Source organism: Crinia signifera, chromosome 6 (assembly GCF_055691185.1).
Source record: "Crinia signifera chromosome 6, ASM5569118v1, whole genome shotgun sequence".
In the NCBI taxonomy this organism is placed as follows: domain Eukaryota; kingdom Metazoa; phylum Chordata; class Amphibia; order Anura; family Myobatrachidae; genus Crinia; species Crinia signifera.
Window position 1 is genome coordinate 51,194,956 of NC_139222.1, and position 19,619 is coordinate 51,214,574.

A 19,619-nucleotide genomic window follows, 5' to 3' on the forward strand; every position below is an offset into this window, starting at 1 on the left:
CCTAAAGTGCTTTACACACCTCCCTGATGGTACCACTGGCTAAGACTCCACCTCAGCTCATTGGGTAATGAAAAATTTAGAACAATTAATGGATGAAAGCAGGCCGGCCATTTTGGGACGCTCATTGGACTTTTTTAATGCAATGCACCTTTGTATTTTCACATGCATTCGCTTCATGCTGTAACCACTGTGCATAAAAATTTGGAAACATGGCATACAGTGTATCATTTGGTGTCTAAGTCATGTTTCCCATGTTTTCCCTTCCCAGATACAAGCCCGTTTGAGTGTTTGGGGCACTTTTTAGCTAAAATCATCCTACAGGGCCTAACTGCATATGCTAAAGCCTGCCTATTTTGAATGGTGTAGTGGCCCCTGCAACCTCCAAAAATATCAGGACTTACTTCCCCAATAACCTGCTAACTCACCCCTGAAATACATACTTATTCACCCTATTTTGTTCATTGGACTCATTTCTCATTTGAAATGCCCATTTTTGGGGGGGCAGAAATGTGCGTCTTTAACCCCTTCCTGACAGAGCTAGTTTTTGCGTTCCTGACAGAGCCATTTTTTTCAAATCTGACATGTCTCACTTAAGTGGGGATAACTTTTTTTTGCTTTTACTTATCCCAGTGATTTTGAGATTGTTTTTTCGTGACACATTGTACTTCAAATTAGTGGTAAATTTGGGTCGATACAGTCTGTGTTTTTTTGTGAAAAATACCAAAATGTCGTGAAAAAATGGAAAATTTAGCGATTTGCAAAATGTTAAATTTTCTGCTTGTGAGACAAATAATCATACCACTCAAAATAGTTAATAACTAACATAGACCATATGTCTACTTTATGTTTCCATCATTATTTCAACTTCCTTTTAATTTTTTTGGACACTAGGAGGCTTACAATATGAATAGCAAATTCTCAAATTTTCAAGAAAATTTCAAACACTGATTTTTTTAGGGACCAGTTCAGTTCTGATATGACTTTGAGGGACTTGTATGTGAGACACCCCCATAAATGATGCCATTTCAAAAACTGCACCCCTCACAGTATTCAAAACAGCATTTTGGAAGTTTGTTAACCCTTTAGGTGTTTCACAGGAATTAAAACAAAGTGTAGGTGAAATTTCAAAATTTCATTTTTTTTGCAGATTTGCAATTTTAATACATTTTTCTAAGGAACACAGTACATTTTACTAGAGAAATGTGACTAAAAATTGATTCCCCCAATTCTTTTGTTTTCAAAAATATCCTATATGTGGCCCTAGTGTGCACGTTGACCAAACCACAGGCTTCATAATAGAAGGAGCACCTACTTGATTTTGGAGCCTCCTTTTTATGAGATTATTTTTTAGGCACCATGTAGGTTTCTAGGCACCATAAGATGCTAAAATTTAGGAACCCCCCCACAAGTTACCCCATTTTGCAAACTACACCCCTCAGGGAATTCATCTAGGGGTATAGTGTACATTTCAAACCCCCAGGGGTTTCACCAATTGTGGTACAACTGGGCAGTGAAAATGAAAAATTACATTTTTTACACAAAAATGCAGTTCTGGCTCAAAATTTTTCATTTTCACAAGGAATGAAGGAGACAAAGCACCCCAAAATCTGTGCCCCAATTTCTCCCGAGTACCGCAATGCCTCACATGTGACCAAAAAATACCAGTTGGGTGCATGGCAGGACTCAGGAGGGAAGGAGTGATTTTTGGATTTTGCAGCTCAGATTCTGGTGGAATTTTGGTGGGTGCTATGTCGCATTAGCAAGACCCCCCAAGCACCAATACAGTGGAACCCCCCACAAGTGACCCCATTTTGCAAACTACACCCCTCAGGGAATTCATCTAGGGGTATAGTGTACATTTCAAACCCCCAGGGGTTTCACCAATTTTGATACAAGTGGGCAGTGAAAATGAAAAATTACATTTTTTTACACAAAAATGCAGTTCTGGCTCAAAATTTTTCATTTTCAGAAGGTATGAAGGAGAAAAAGCACCCCAAAATCTGTGCCCCAATTTCTCCCGAGTACGGCAATGCCTCACATGTGAACAAAAAATACCAGTTGGGTGCATGGCAGGACTCAGAAGGGAAGGAGTGATTTTTGGATTTTGCAGCACAGATTTTGGTGGAATGAATGGTGGGTGCTATGATGCACCAATACAGTGGAACCCCCCCACAAGTCACCCCATTTTGCAAAGTACACCCCTCAGGGAATTCATCTAGGGGTATAGTGTACATTTCAAACCCCCAGGGGTTTCACCAATTTTGATACAAGTGGGCAGTGAAAATGAAAAATTACATTTTTTTACACAAAAATGCAGTTCTGGCTCAAAATTTTTCATTTTCAGAAGGTATGAAGGAGAAAAAGCACCCCAAAATCTGTGCCCCAATTTCTCCCGAGTACGGCAATGCCTCACATGTGACCAAAAAATACCAGTTGGGTGCATGGCAGGACTCAGAAGGGAAGGAGTGATTTTTGGATTTTGCAGCTCAGATTCTGGTGGAATTTTGGTGGGTGCTATGTCGCATTAGAAAGACCCCCAAAGCACAAATACAGTGGAACCCCCCCACAAGTGACCCCATTTTGCAAACTACACCCCTCAGAAAATTCATCTAGGGGTATAGTGTACATTTCAAACCCCCAGGGGTTTCACCAATTTTGATACAAGTGGGCAGTGAACATGAAAAATTACATTTTTTTACACAAAAATGCAGTTCTGGCTCAAAATTTTTCATTTTCAGAAGGTATGAAGGAGAAAAAGCACCCCAAAATCTGTGCCCCAATTTCTCCCGAGTACGGCAATGCCTCACATGTGAACAAAAAATACCAGTTGGGTGCATGGCAGGACTCAGAAGGGAAGGAGTGATTTTTGGATTTTGCAGCTCAGATTCTGGTGGAATTTTGGTGGGTGCTATGTCGCATTAGCAAGACCCCCCAAGCACCAAGACAGTGGAACCCCCCCACAAGTGACCCCATTTTGCAAACTACACCCCTCAGGGAATTCATCTAGGGGTATAGTGTACATTTCAAACCCCCAGGGGTTTCACCAATTTTGATACAAGTGGGCAGTGAACATGAAAAATTACATTTTTTTACACAAAAATGCAGTTCTGGCTCAAAATTTTTCATTTTCAGAAGGTATGAAGGAGAAAAAGCACCCCAAAATCTGTGCCCCAATTTCTCCCGAGTACGGCAATGCCTCACATGTGACCAAAAAATACCAGTTGGGTGCATGGCAGGACTCAGAAGGGAAGGAGTGATTTTTGGATTTTGCAGCTCAGATTCTGGTGGAATTTTGGTGGGTGCTATGTCGCATTAGCAAGACCCCCAAAGCACCAATACAGTGGAACCCCCCCACAAGTGACCCCATTTTGCAAACTACACCCCTCAGGGAATTCATCTAGGGGTATAGTGTACATTTCAAACCCCCAGGGGTTTCACCAATTTTGATACAAGTGGGCAGTGAACATGAAAAATTACATTTTTTTACACAAAAATGCAGTTCTGGCTCAAAATTTTTCATTTTCATAAGGTATGAAGGAGAAAAAGCACCCCAAAATCTGTGCCCCAATTTCTCCAGAGTACGGCAATGCCTCACATGTGAACAAAAAATACCAGTTGGGTGCATGGCAGGACTCAGAAGGGAAGGAGTGATTTTTGGATTTTGCAGCACAGATTTTGGTGGAATGAATGGTGGGTGCTATGTTGCACCAATACAGTGGAACCCCCCCACAAGTCACCCCATTTTGCGAAGTACACCCCTCAGGGAATTCATCTAGGGGTATAGTGTACATTTCAAACCCCCAGGGGTTTCACCAATTTTGATACAAGTGGGCAGTGAAAATGAAAAATTACATTTTTTTACACAAAAATGCAGTTCTGGCTCAAAATTTTTCATTTTCAGAAGGAATGAAGGAGACAAAGCACCCCAAAATCTGTGCCCCAATTTCTCCCGAGTACGGCAATGCCTCATGTGTGACCAAAAAGTGGCAGGACTCAGAAGGGAAGGAGTGATATTTGGAGTTTGCAGCACAAATTCTGGTGGAATGATGGTGGGTGCTATGTCGCATTAGCAAGACCCCCAAAGCACCAATACAGTGGAACCCCCCCACAAGTGACCCCATTTTGCAAACTACACCCCTCAGGGAATTCATCTAGGGGTATAGTGTACATTTCAAACCCCCAGGGGTTTCACCAATTTTGATAAAACTGGGCAGTGAACATGAAAAATTACATTTTTTTACACAAAAATGCAGTTCTGGCTCAAAATGTTTCATTTTCACAAGGAATGAAGGAGAAAAAGCACCCCAAATCTGTGCCCCAATATCTCCCAAGTACGGCAATGCCTCACATGTGACCAAAAAATACCAGTTGGGTGCATGGCAGGACTCAGAAGGGAAGGAGTGATTTTTGGATTTTGCGGCTCAGATTCTGGTGGAATGAATGGTGGGTGCTATGTGGCATTAGCAAGACCCCCGAAGCACGGTGAAATTATGAACCTAATATTCCATAGATGTGTGGTATATTTTAAAACACTCCTTTATACATAGGCCGGGTTTGTCGGGGCAAGTGTCACACTGGAAAATAGTTTGCTTTCTTATTCCCTTTTTATAGCAAACTTTGCACCTTTTTTGTGTCCTGCCCTTTTTTCCAGTGGAGGGGATTTCATCAGGAAAATGCTGCCCTGGTACAATACGGGGGCCAGTACTAGAAGTACTGGGGCCCTCTGCCTGCTGGTTCCCAAATATTAGGCCCTTTATGACTTCCTCTTGAAAGTGCATAAATGTCCCCCTCTGGCCGGTAGAACGGAATAGCACGTAAGCGTTATACAGTGCCATCTGGATGATATACACGGCCACCTTCTTGTACCAGATTTTTGTTTTCCGCAGGGCACTGTACGGCTTCAGTACCTGATCTGAAAGATCCACTCCGCCCATGTACCTATTGTAATCCAGGATACAATTAGGTTTTGAGGTGTGGGTACTGGTACCTCGTACAGGGACGGAGGTGGTACTGTCTCCGTGAATTGTTGTCAGTATAAGGACATCCCTCTTGTCCTTATATTTGACCAACAACATATTTTCGTTGCATATTCCCCTGCTTTCACCCCTTCTCATTACTTGGGCAATGTGCGTTTTTGGGAGGCCTCTTTGGTTCTTGCGCACAGTACCGCAAGCTGCTGTACCTCTTGAACCAAGGGCCTTAAACAGGGGGATGCTAGTGTAAAAGTTATCCACATAGAGGTGATAACCTTTATCCAGGAAGGGGTGCACTAAATCCCAGACAATTTTCCCACTAACACCTACGAGGGAGGGGGGGCATTCTGGCGGTTCAATTCTTGAATCCTTCCCTTCATAAACCCTAAACCTGTGGGTGTACCCTGAGGTGCTTTCACACAGTTTATACATTTTTATGCCATACCTTGCCCTCTTACTGGGAAGGTACTGGCGGAATTTAACCCTTCCTTTAAAATGTATAAGGGACTCGTCGATACAAATAAATTTTTCAGGGATGTACACCTCTTCAAATTTGGCACTGAAATGATCAATGACCGGCCTGACTTTGAATAGCCGGTCAAAGGTGGGATCATCTCTGGGTGGGCACTGTGCATTATCGGTGTAATGTATAAATTTAAGAATTGTCTCAAATCGAGTCCGGGTCATGGCCATACGGTAAAATGGAGTACTGTACAGAACATCTGTACTCCAATATTGCCTAATTTCTGGCTTTTTTACTATGCCCATATGAAACACCAGACCCCAAAACGTCATCATCTCTACTGCATCTACAGGGGTCCACCTAGCAAATGATGACGTGGGGTTTTGAGCAATAAACTGCTGGGCATATAAATTAGTTTGGTCCACCATTAAATTTATAAAATCATCAGAGAAAAATAATTTGAAAAAGTAAATTTCTCTGAGACCTGTGGAATCAAATTGGATTCCTGGCATGGCCAAAAACTCAGGAACCTGGGGCTCAAAATTGTCTGGTGGTGGGGTCCATACGAGATCAATTGTTGGGGGGGGGGTCTCAGCTGCTCTACGGGGGCGTCTTTGAGGGGGTCCCTCATCACCAGAGGAGGAAGAGGAGCTTAAGACGAATCCTTCAAATTCCCCGCTTGCATCACTGGCTGTGTCAGAGTCAGAGGCAAGCATGGCATATGCCTCCTCCACTGAATACATTCTCCTGGATGACTGGGAGGACATTTGGGAGGACATTTGGGAGGACATTTGGGATGCCATTTTTATTTTTGTGTTACTGGTAGTGAAATGTTTCAACACGTGTATAGTGTAGGGGGGGGTACAAACTTTATTTCAACCCGGGGGGTATGTAGTGTGTAGTGTGTATGTAGTGCAGAAAAAAAAAAAATACTTTATACCAATAAAAAAAAAAAAAATGAAGGGGTTAAAAATAAAAAATTGAAGGGGTTAAAAAAAAAAAAAAAAAAAAGGTCCTGCGCCAAAAATTGAGCACAGATGTTGGTCAGTAACGTCTGTCACTGAACAGCGCTCAAAGGCAACAGGAATTTGATCAAAAAAAAAAAAAAAATAGATCAACCCTGTGCCGAAAAAGCTGATCAGTGATGTACGTCACTGATCAGCGCACAGTGGCCACAGGACACCCACAAAATCACAGTGTGTGTAAAAAAAAAATAAAAAAAAGACCCCACAGCACTCACAAAAAAAAAAAAAGGTGATCAGTGATGCGACACTGATTACCAGTGAGGTGCAGCAGGTGCACAACCTTTGGTGCAACTGACAGTGCAACTGACAGGTATATATAAAAAAAAAAAAAACCTCTGTACCCCCAAAAAAGTTGCTGATCACCTCAGATATAGTGATCAGCACAAAAGGCGGGGGCAGCAGACACAAAATTTAGCACTCTCTATCACTCTCTGTCACTATCTCTCTCTATCTCTCTATCTCTCACTATCTATCACTCTATGACACTGCAGCAGCAGCACTGACAGGTATATCTATATATAAAAAAAAACCTGCGCCCCCAAAAAGTTGCTGATCAGTTAATTTATACTGATCAGCACAAAAGGAGGGGGCAGCAGTCAGTTATATAAAAAATATATAGCACAATCTGTCACTATCTCTCTCTATCTCTCTCTCTCTATCTCTCTCTATCTCTCTATAACTATCACACTGCAGCAGCACAAAATATAGCACTCTGTCACTAGGCCTCTCTATCTATCTCTCTCTCTCTATCTCTCTCTATCTCTCTATCTCTCTCTCTCTATCTATAACTATATCACACTGCAGCAGCACAAAATATAGCACTCTCTGACACTATCTCTCTCTCTATCTCTCTCTATCTCTCTCTATCTCTCTATCTCTCTCTATCTATCTCTCTATCTAGCTATTACACTGCAGCAGCACAATTTCACAGCACAGGAAGGCACAAGTAGCAACAGGATCCAGGAAGCATCCAGCACACTACAAGCACAGATCAAGCAGTGATCAAGCAGTGATGAAGCAGTGATCAGGTAAGTATGGAGCAAGGTTCTGGTCAGTATATGGCGGCAGGTGGGCACGGTGACCGCACTGCACGCTATTCCAGACCGGAATGGCGTCTGCAGTGCAGTCACCGTTAGTTTAAACCCCCCTCCATGGCTGTGATTGGTCCGTCGGTCCGACGGACCAATCACGGCCTTTGGGGGCGGGCAGGGTGAGGTGGGGTGACACCAGTGTCACCCTTACACCCCGCGGTGATTGGTGCTGTACTTTACAGCACCAATCACCTCCGATCCCGTGTCACCGGCGAACGTTATTCGCCGGTGACACAGGAAAACGCTGTGAATGGCTGTTCACACTGAACAGCCAATCACAGCGATCGCCGACGGGGGGGCGGCATCGCAGCCCCCCCTGGGCATGCACGGACATGTCTGCTGTCAGGGACAGCAGACATGTTGAAACTGTCACCGCGTCTATAGACGCGGTGACAGTTTAAATCCATGACGTACATTTACGCCATGTGTCGGGAAGTGCTTCCCGACCATGACGTAAATGTACGTCAAATGTCGGGAAGGGGTTAAAAGGTGATTTCTACGATACCCCACTTTTGCGCGTCGGACCTCAACTTTTCCCGTAAACGCAGAAAAACCACAATTTTCAGGAGAAACGAGACAGACATCCCCTCCCTCTGCCACCCACCCGCCCAACTGAAAGCCAGCCATTAGACATGCACAGATAGTTCTGAGGGTCTGTCTGTGATGTCATAAAGGGCCTGCTGATCAATGGGCAGCTTTCTGATTGGCTGCTGTATTTGATTGACAGATGGAAGCTGGCAGCTGATTGGCTGTCTAGCCTAAAGTGCTTTACACACCTCCCTGATGGTACCACTGGCTAAGACTCCACCTCAGCTCATTGGGTAATGAAAAATTTAGAACAATTGATGGATGAAAGCAGGCAGGCCGGCCATTTTGGGACGCTTATTGGACTTGTTTAATGCAATGCACCTTTGTATTTTCACATGCATTCGCTTCATGCTGTAACCACTGTGCATAAAAATTTGGAAACATGGCATACAGTGTATCATTTGGTGTCTAAGTCATGTTTCCCATATTTTCCCTTCCCAGATACAAGCCCGTTTGAGTGTTTGGGGCACTTTTTAGCTAAAATCATCCTACAGGGCCTAACTGCATATGCTAAAGCCTGCCTATTTTGAATGGTCTAGTGGCCCCTGCAACCTCCAAAAATATCAGGATTTACTTCCCCAATAGCCTGCTAACTCACCCCTGAAATACATACTTATTCACCCTATTTTGTTAATTGGACTCATTTCTCATTTGAAATGCCCATTTTTTGGGGGCCAGAAATGTGCGTCTTTAAAAGGTGATTTCTACGATACCCCACTTTTGCGCGTCGGACCTCAACTTTTCCCGTAAACGCAGAAAAACCACAATTTTCAGGAGAAACGAGACAGACATCCCCTCCCTCTGCCACCCACCCGCCCAACTGAAAGCCAGCCATTAGACATGCACAGATAGTTCTGAGGGTCTGTCTGTGATGTCATAAAGGGCCTGCTGATCAATGGGCAGCTTTCTGATTGGCTGCTGTATTTGATTGACAGATGGAAGCTGGCAGCTGATTGGCTGTATAGCCTAAAGTGCTTTACACACCTCCCTGATGGTACCACTGGCTAAGACTCCACCTCAGCTCATTGGGTAATGAAAAATTTAGAACAATTGATGGATGAAAGCAGGCAGGCCGGCCATTTTGGGACGATTATTGGACTTGTTTAATGCAATGCACCTTTGTATTTTCACATGCATTCGCTTCATGCTGTAACCACTGTGCATAAAAAATTAGAAACATGGCATACAGTGTATCATTTGGTGTCTAAGTCATGTTTCCCATATTTTCCCTTCCCAGATACAAGCCCGTTTGAGTGTTTGGGGCACTTTTTAGCTAAAATCATCCTACAGGGCCTAACTGCATATGCTAAAGCCTGCCTATTTTGAATGGTCTAGTGGCCCCTGCAACCTCCAAAAATATCAGGATTTACTTCCCCAATAGCCTGCTAACTCACCCCTGAAATACATACTTATTCACCCTATTTTGTTAATTGGACTCATTTCTCATTTGAAATGCCCATTTTTTGGGGGCCAGAAATGTGCGTCTTGAAAAGGTGATTTCTACGTGACCCCACTTTTGCGCGTCGGACCTCAACTTTTCCCGTAAACGCAGAAAAACCGCAATTTTCAGGAGCAATGAGACAGACATCCCCTCCCTCTGCCACCCACCCGCCCAACTGAAAGCCAGCCATTAGACATGCACAGATAGTTCTGAGGGTCTGTCTGTGATGTCATAAAGGGCCTGCTGATCAATGGGCAGCTTTCTGATTGGCTGCTGTATTTGATTGACAGATGGAAGCTAGCAGCTGATTGGCTGTCTAGCCTAAAGTGCTTTACACACCTCCCTGATGGTACCACTGGCTAAGACTCCACCTCAGCTCATTGGGTAATGAAAAATTTAGAACAATTGATGGATGAAAGCAGGCAGGCCGGCCATTTTGGGACGCTCATTGGACTTGTTTAATGCAATGCACCTTTGTATTTTCACATGCATTCGCTTCATGCTGTAACCACTGTGCATAAAAATTTGGAAACATGGCATACAGTGTATCATTTGGTGTCTAAGTAATGTTTCCCATGTTTTTCCTTCCCAGATACTAGCCCGTTTGAGTGTTTGGGGCACTTTTTAGCTAAAATCATCCTACGGGGCCTAACTGCATATGCTAAAGCCTGCCTATTTTGAATGGTCTAGTGGCCCCTGCAACCTCCAAAAATATCAGGATTTACTTCCCCAATAGCCTGCTAACTCACCCCTGAAATACATACTTATTCACCCTATTTTGTTAATTGGACTCATTTCTCATTTGAAATGCCCATTTTTTGGGGGCCAGAAATGTGCGTCTTTAAAAGGTGATTTCTACGATACCCCACTTTTGCGCGTCGGACCTCAACTTTTCCTGTAAACGCAGAAAAACCGCAAGTTTCAGGAGAAACGAGACAGACATCCCCTCCCTCTGCCATCCACCCGCCCTACTGAAAGCCAGCCATTAGACATGCACAGATAGTTCTGAGGGTCTGTCTGTGATGTCATAAAGGGCCTGCTGATCAATGGGCAGCTTTCTGATTGGCTGCTGTATTTGATTGACAGATGGATGCAGGCAGCTGATTGGCTGTCTAGCCTAAAGTGCTTTACACACCTCCCTGATGGTACCACTGGCTAAGACTCCACCTCAGCTCATTGGGTAATGAAAAATTTAGAACAATGGATGGATGAAAGCAGGCAGGCCGGCCATTTTGGGACGCTCATTGGACTTGTTTAATGCAATGCACCTTTGTATTTTCACATGCATTTGCTTCATACTGTAACCACTGTGCATAAAAATTTGGAAACATAGCATACAGTGTATCATTTGGTGTCTAAGTCATGTTTCCCATGTTTTTCCTTCCCAGATACTAGCCCGTTTGAATGTTTGGGGCACTTTTTAGCTAAAATCATCCTACGGGGCCTAACTGCATATGCTAAAGCCTGCCTATTTTGAATGGTCTAGTGGCCCCTGCAACCTCCAAAAATATCAGGATTTACTTCCCCAATAACCTGCTAACTCACCCCTGAAATACATACTTATTCACACTATTTTGTTAATTGGACTCATTTCTCATTTGAAATGCCCATTTTTGGGGGGTAAGAATTGTGCGTCTTTAAAAGGTGATTTCTACGATACCCCACTTTTGCGCGTCGGACCTCAACTTTTCCCGTAAACGCAGAAAAAACGCAATTTTCAGGAGAAACGAGACAGACATCCCCTCCCTCTGCCACCCACCCGCCCAACTAAAAGCCAGCAATTAGACATGCACAGATAGTTCTGAGGGTCTGTCTGTGATGTCATAAAGGGCCTGCTGATCAATGGGCAGCTTTCTGATTGGCTGCTGTATTTGATTGACAGATGGAAGCTGGCAGCTGATTGGCTGTCTAGCCTAAAGTGCTTTACACACCTCCCTGATGGTACCACTGGCTAAGACTCCACCTCAGGTCATTGGGTAATGAAAAATTTAGAACAATTGATGGATGAAAGCAGGCAGGCCGGCCATTTTGGGACGCTCATTGGACTTGTTTAATGCAATGCACCTTTGTATTTTCACATGCATTCGCTTCATGCTGTAACCACTGTGCATAAAAATTTGGAAACATGGCATACAGTGTATCATTTGGTGTCTAAGTCATGTTTCCCATGTTTTTCCTTCCCAGATACTAGCCCGTTTGAGTGTTTGGGGCACTTTTTAGCTAAAATCATCATACGGGGCTTAACTGCATATACTAAAGCCTGCCTATTTTGAATGGTCTAGTGGCCCCTACAACCTCCAAAAATATCAGGATTTACTTCCCCAATAACCTGCTAACTCACCCCTGAAATACATACTTATTCACCCTATTTTGTTAATTGGACTCATTTCTCATTTGAAATGCCCATTTTTGGGGGGCAAGAATTGTGCGTCTTTAAAAGGTGATTTCTACGATACCCAACTTTTGCGCGTCGGACCTCAACTTTTTCCGTAAACGCAGAAAAACCCCAATTTTCAGGAGAAACGAGACAGACATCCCCTCCCTCTGCCACCCACCCGCCCAACTGAAAGCCAGCCATTAGACATGCACAGATAGTTCTGAGGGTCTGTCTGTGATGTCATAAAGGGCCTGCTGATCAATGGGCAGCTTTCTGATTGGCTGCTGTATTTATTTGACAGATGGAAGCTGGCAGCTGATTGGCTGTCTAGCCTAAAGTGCTTTACACACCTCCCTGATGGTACCACTGGCTAAGACTCCACCTCAGCTCATTGGGTAATGAAAAATTTAGAACAATTAATGGATGAAAGCAGGCCGGCCATTTTGGGACGCTCATTGGACTTGTTTAATGCAATGCACCTTTGTATTTTCACATGCATTCGCTTCATGCTGTAACCACTGTGCATAAAAATTTGGAAACATGGCATACAGTGTATCATTTGGTGTCTAAGTCATGTTTCCCATATTTTCCCTTCCCAGATACAAGCCCGTTTGAGTGTTTGGGGCACTTTTTAGCTAAAATCATCCTACAGGGCCTAACTGCATATGCTAAAGCCTGCCTATTTTGAATGGTGTAGTGGCCCCTGCAACCTCCAAAAATATCAGGACTTACTTCCCCAATAACCTGCTAACTCACCCCTGAAATACATACTTATTCACCCTATTTTGTTCATTGGACTCATTTCTCATTTGAAATGCCCATTTTTGGGGGGCCAGAAATGTGCGTCTTTAAAAGGTGATTTCTACGATACCCCACTTTTGCGCGTCGGACCTCAACTTTTCCTGTAAACGCAGAAAAACCACAATTTTCAGGAGAAACGAGACAGACATCCCCTCCCTCTGCCACCCACCCGCCCAACTGAAAGCCAGCCATTAGATATGCACAGATAGTTCTGAGGGTCTGTCTGTGATGTCATAAAGGGCCTGCTGATCAATGGGCAGCTTTCTGATTGGCTGCTGTATTTGATTGACAGATGGAAGCTGGCAGCTGATTGGCTGTCTAGCCTAAAGTGCTTTACACACCTCCCTGATGGTACCACTGGCTAAGACTCCACCTCAGCTCATTGGGTAATGAAAAATTTAGAACAATTGATGGATGAAAGCAGGCAGGCCGGCCATTTTGGGACGCTCATTGGACTTGTTTAATGCAATGCACCTTTGTATTTTCACATGCATTCGCTTCATGCTGTAACCACTGTGCATAAAAATTTGGAAACATGGCATACAGTGTATCATTTGGTGTCTAAGTCATGTTTCCCATATTTTCCCTTCCCAGATACAAGCCCGTTTGAGTGTTTGGGGCACTTTTTAGCTAAAATCATCCTACAGGGCCTAACTGCATATGCTAAAGCCTGCCTATTTTGAATGGTCTAGTGGCCCCTGCAACCTCCAAAAATATCAGGATTTACTTCCCCAATAGCCTGCTAACTCACCCCTGAAATACATACTTATTCACCCTATTTTGTTAATTGGACTCATTTCTCATTTGAAATGCCCATTTTTTGGGGGCCAGAAATGTGCGTCTTTAAAAGGTGATTTCTACGAGACCCCACTTTTGCGCGTCTGACCTCAACTTTTCCCGTAAACGCAGAAAAACCGCAATTTTCAGGAGAAACGAGACAGACATCCCCTCCCTCTGCCACCCACCCGCCCAACTGACAGCCAGCCATTAGACATGCACAGATAGTTCTGAGGGTCTGTCTGTGATGTCATAAAGGGCCTGCTGATCAATGGGCAGCTTTCTGATTGACTGCTGTATTTGATTGACAGATGGAAGCTGGCAGCTGATTGGCTGTCTAGCCTAAAGTGCTTTACACACCTCCCTGATGGTACCACTGGCTAAGACTCCACCTCAGCTCATTGGGTAATGAAAAATTTAGAACAATTGATGGATGAAAGCAGGCAGGCCGGCCATTTTGGGACGCTCATTGGACTTGTTTAATGCAATGCACCTTTGTATTTTCACATGCATTCGCTTCATGCTGTAACCACTGTGCATAAAAATTTGGAAACATGGCATACAGTGTATCATTTGGTGTCTAAGTCATGTTTCCAATATTTTCCCTTCCCAGATACAAGCCCGTTTGAGTGTTTGGGGCACTTTTTAGCTAAAATCATCCTACAGGGCCTAACTGCATATGCTAAAGCCTGCCTATTTTGAATGGTGTAGTGGCCCCTACAACCTCCAAAAATATCAGGACTTACTTCCCCAATAACCTGCTAACTCACCCCTGAAATACATACTTATTCACCCTATTTTGTTCATTGGACTCATTTCTCATTTGAAATGCCCATTTTTGGGGGGCCAGAAATGTGCGTCTTTAAAAGGTGATTTCTACGATACCCCACTTTTGCGCGTCGGACCTCAACTTTTCCCGTAAACGCAGAAAAACCACAATTTTCAGGAGAAACGAGACAGACATCCCCTCCCTCTGCCACCCACCCGCCCAACTGAAAGCCAGCCATTAGACATGCACAGATAGTTCTGAGGGTCTGTCTGTGATGTCATAAAGGGCCTGCTGATCAATGGGCAGCTTTCTGATTGGCTGCTGTATTTGATTGACAGATGGAAGCTGGCAGCTGATTGGCTGTATAGCCTAAAGTGCTTTACACACCTCCCTGATGGTACCACTGGCTAAGACTCCACCTCAGCTCATTGGGTAATGAAAAATTTAGAACAATTGATGGATGAAAGCAGGGAGGCCGGCCATTTTGGGACGCTCATTGGACTTGTTTAATGCAATGCACCTTTGTATTTTCACATGCATTCGCTTCATGCTGTAACCACTGTGCATAAAAATTTGGTAACATGGCATACAGTGTATCATTTGGTGTCTAAGTCATGTTTCCCATGTTTTTCCTTCCCAGATACTAGCCCGTTTGAATGTTTGGGGGCACTTTTTAGCTAAAATCATCCTACGGGGCCTAACTGCATATGCTAAAGCCTGCCTATTTTGAATGGTCTAGTGGCCCCTGCAACCTCCACAAATATCAGGACTTACTTCCCCAATAACCTGCTAACTCACCCCTGAAATACATACTTATTCACCCTATTTTGTTCATTGGACTCATTTTTCATTTGAAATGCCTATTTTTGGGGGGCCAGAAATGTGCGTCTTTAAAAGGTGATTTCTACGATATCCCACTTTTGCGCGTCGGACCTCAAATTTTCCCGTAAACGCAGAAAAAACACAATTTTCAGGAGAAACGAGACAGACATCCCCTCCCTCTGCCACCCACCCGCCCAACTGAAAGCCAGCAATTAGACATGCACAGATAGTTCTGAGGGTCTGTCTGTGATGTCATAAAGGGCCTGCTGATCAATGGGCAGCTTTCTGATTGGCTGCTGTATTTGATTGACAGATGGAAGCTGGCAGCTGATTGGCTGTCTAGCCTAAAGTGCTTTACACACCTCCCTAATGGTACCACTGGCTAAGACTCCACCTCAGCTCATTGGTTAATGAAAAATTTAGAACAATTGATGGATGAAAGCAGGCAGGCCGGCCATTTTGGGACGCTCATTGGACTTGTTTAATGCAATGCACCTTTGTATTTTCACATGCATTCGCTTCATGCTGTAACCACTGTGCATAAAAATTTGGAAACATGGCATACAGTGTATCATTTGGTGTCTAAGTCATGTTTCCCATGTTTTTCCTTCCCAGATACTAGCCCGTTTGAGTGTTTGGGACACTTTTTAGCTAAAATCATCATACGGGGCTTAACTGCATATGCTAAAGCCTGCCTATTTTGAATGGTCTAGTGGCCCCTACAACCTCCAAAAATATCAGGATTTACTTCCCCAATAACCTGCTAACTCACCCCTGAAATACATACTTATTCACCCTATTTTGTTCATTGGACTCATTTCTCATTTGAAATGCCCATTTTTGGGGGGGCAAGAATTGTGCGTTTTTAAAAGGTGATTTCTACGATACCCCACTTTTGCGCGTCGGACCTCAACTTTTCCCGTAAACGCAGAAAAACCGCAATTTTCAGGAGAAACTAGACAGACATCCCCTCCCTCTGCCACCCACCCGCCCAACTGAAAGCCAGCCATTAGACATGCACAGATAGTTCTGAGGGTCTGTCTGTGATGTCATAAAGGGCCTGCTGATCAATGGGCAGCTTTCTGATTGGCTGCTGTATTTAATTGACAGATGGAAGCTGGCAGCTGATTGGCTGTCTAGCCTAAAGTGCTTTACACACCTCCCTGATGGTACCACTGGCTAAGACTCCACCTCAGCTCATTGGGTAATGAAAAATTTAGAACAATTAATGGATGAAAGCAGGCCGGCCATTTTGGGACGCTCATTGGACTTGTTTAATGCAATGCACCTTTGTATTTTCACATGCATTCGCTTCATGCTGTAACCACTGTGCATAAAAATTTGGAAACATGGCATACAGTGTATCATTTGGTGTCGAAGTCATGTTTCCCATGTTTTTCCTTCCCAGATACTAGCCCGTTTGAGTGTTTGGGGCACTTTTTAGCTAAAATCATCCTACAGGGCCTAACTGCATTTGCTAAAGCCTGCCTATTTTGAATGGTGTAGTGGCCCCTGCAACCTCCAAAAATATCAGGACTTACTTCCCCAATTACCTGCTAACTCACCCCTGAAATACATACTTATTCACCCTATTTTGTTCATTGGACTCATTTCTCATTTGAAATGCCCATTTTTGGGGGGCCAGAAATGTGCGTCTTTAAAAGGTGATTTCTACGATACCCCACTTTTGCGCGTCGGACCTCAACTTTTCCGTAAATGCAGAAAACCGCAATTTTCAGGAGAAACGAGACAGACATCCCCTCCCTCTGCCACCCACCCGCCCAACTGACAGCCAGCCATTAGACATGCACAGATAGTTCTGAGGGTCTGTCTGTGATGTCATAAAGGGCCTGCTGATCAATGGGCAGCTTTCTGATTGGCTGCTGTATTTGATTGACAGATGGAAGCTGGCAGCTGATTTGCTGTCTAGCCTAAAGTGCTTTACACACCTCCCTGATGGTACCACTGGCTAAGACTCCACCTCAGCTCATTGGGTAATGAAAAATTTAGAACAATTGATGGATGAAAGCAGGCAGGCCGGCCATTTTGGGACGCTCAGTGGACTTGTTTAATGCAATGCACCTTTGTATATTCACATGCATTCGCTTCATGCTGTAACCACTGTGCATAAAAATTTGGAAACATGGCATACAGTGTATCATTTGGTGTCTAAGTCATGTTTCCCATAATTTCCCTTCCCAGATACAAGCACTTTTGAGTGTTTGGGGCACTTTTTAGCTAAAATCATCCTACAGGGCCTAACTGCATATGCTAAAGCCTGCCTATTTTGAATGGTGTAGTGGCCCCTGCAACCTCCAAAAATATCAGGACTTACTTCCCCAATAACCTGCTAACTCACCCCTGAAATACATACTTATTCACCCTATTTTGTTCATTGGACTCATTTCTCATTTGAAATGCCCATTTTTGGGGGGCCAGAAATGTGCGTCTTTAAAAGGTGATTTCTACGATACCCCAATTTTGCGCGTCGGACCTCAACTTTTCCTGTAAACGCAGAAAAACCACAATTTTCAGGAGAAACGAGACAGACATCCCCTCCCTCTGCCAACCACCCGCCCAACTGAAAGCCAGCCATTAGACATGCACAGATAGTTCTGAGGGTCTGTCTGTGATGTCATAAAGGGCCTGCTGATCAATGGGCAGCTTTCTGATTGGCTGCTGTATTTGATTGACAGATGGAAGCTGGCAGCTGATTGGCTGTATAGCCTAAAGTGCTTTACACACCTCCCTGATGGTACCACTGGCTAAGACTCCACCTCAGCTCATTGGGTAATGAAAAATTTAGAACAATTGATGGATGAAAGCAGGCAGGCCGGCCATTTTGGGACGCTCATTGGACTTGTTTAATGCAATGCACCTTTGTATTTTCACATGCATTCGCATCATGCTGTAACCACTGTGCATAAAAATTTGGAAACATGGCATACAGTGTATCATTTGGTGTCTAAGTCATGTTTCCCATGTTTTTCCTTCCCAGATACTAGCCCGTTTGAGTGTTTGGGACACTTTTTAGCTAAAATCATCATACGGGGCTTAACTGCATATGCTAAAGCCTGCCTATTTTGAATGGTCTAGTGGCCCCTACAACCTCCAAAAATATCAGGATTTACTTCCCCAATAACCTGCTAACTCACCCCTGAAATACATACTTATTCACCCTATTTTGTTCATTGGACTCATTTCTCATTTGAAATGCCCATTTTTGGGGGGGGCAAGAATTGTGCGTTTTTAAAAGGTGATTTCTACGATACCCCACTTTTGCGCGTCGGACCTCAACTTTTCCCGTAAACGCAGAAAAACCGCAATTTTCAGGAGAAACTAGACAGACATCCCCTCCCTCTGCCACCCACCCGCCCAACTGAAAGCCAGCCATTAGACATGCACAGATAGTTCTGAGGGTCTGTCTGTGATGTCATAAAGGGCCTGCTGATCAATGGGCAGCTTTCTGATTGGCTGCTGTATTTAATTGACAGATGGAAGCTGGCAGCTGATTGGCTGTCTAGCCTAAAGTGCTTTACACACCTCCCTGATGGTACCACTGGCTAAGACTCCACCTCAGCTCATTGGGTAATGAAAAATTTAGAACAATTAATGGATGAAAGCAGGCCGGCCATTTTGGGACGCTCATTGGACTTGTTTAATGCAATGCACCTTTGTATTTTCACATGCATTCGCTTCATGCTGTAACCACTGTGCATAAAAATTTGGAAACATGGCATACAGTGTATCATTTGGTGTCGAAGTCATGTTTCCCATGTTTTTCCTTCCCAGATACTAGCCCGTTTGAGTGTTTGGGGCACTTTTTAGCTAAAATCATCCTACAGGGCCTAACTGCATTTGCTAAAGCCTGCCTATTTTGAATGGTGTAGTGGCCCCTGCAACCTCCAAAAATATCAGGACTTACTTCCCCAATTACCTGCTAACTCACCCCTGAAATACATACTTATTCACCCTATTTTGTTCATTGGACTCATTTCTCATTTGAAATGCCCATTTTTGGGGGGCCAGAAATGTGCGTCTTTAAAAGGTGATTTCTACGATACCCCACTTTTGCGCGTCGGACCTCAACTTTTCCGTAAATGCAGAAAACCGCAATTTTCAGGAGAAACGAGACAGACATCCCCTCCCTCTGCCACCCACCCGCCCAACTGACAGCCAGCCATTAGACATGCACAGATAGTTCTGAGGGTCTGTCTGTGATGTCATAAAGGGCCTGCTGATCAATGGGCAGCTTTCTGATTGGCTGCTGTATTTGATTGACAGATGGAAGCTGGCAGCTGATTTGCTGTCTAGCCTAAAGTGCTTTACACACCTCCCTGATGGTACCACTGGCTAAGACTCCACCTCAGCTCATTGGGTAATGAAAAATTTAGAACAATTGATGGATGAAAGCAGGCAGGCCGGCCATTTTGGGACGCTCAGTGGACTTGTTTAATGCAATGCACCTTTGTATATTCACATGCATTCGCTT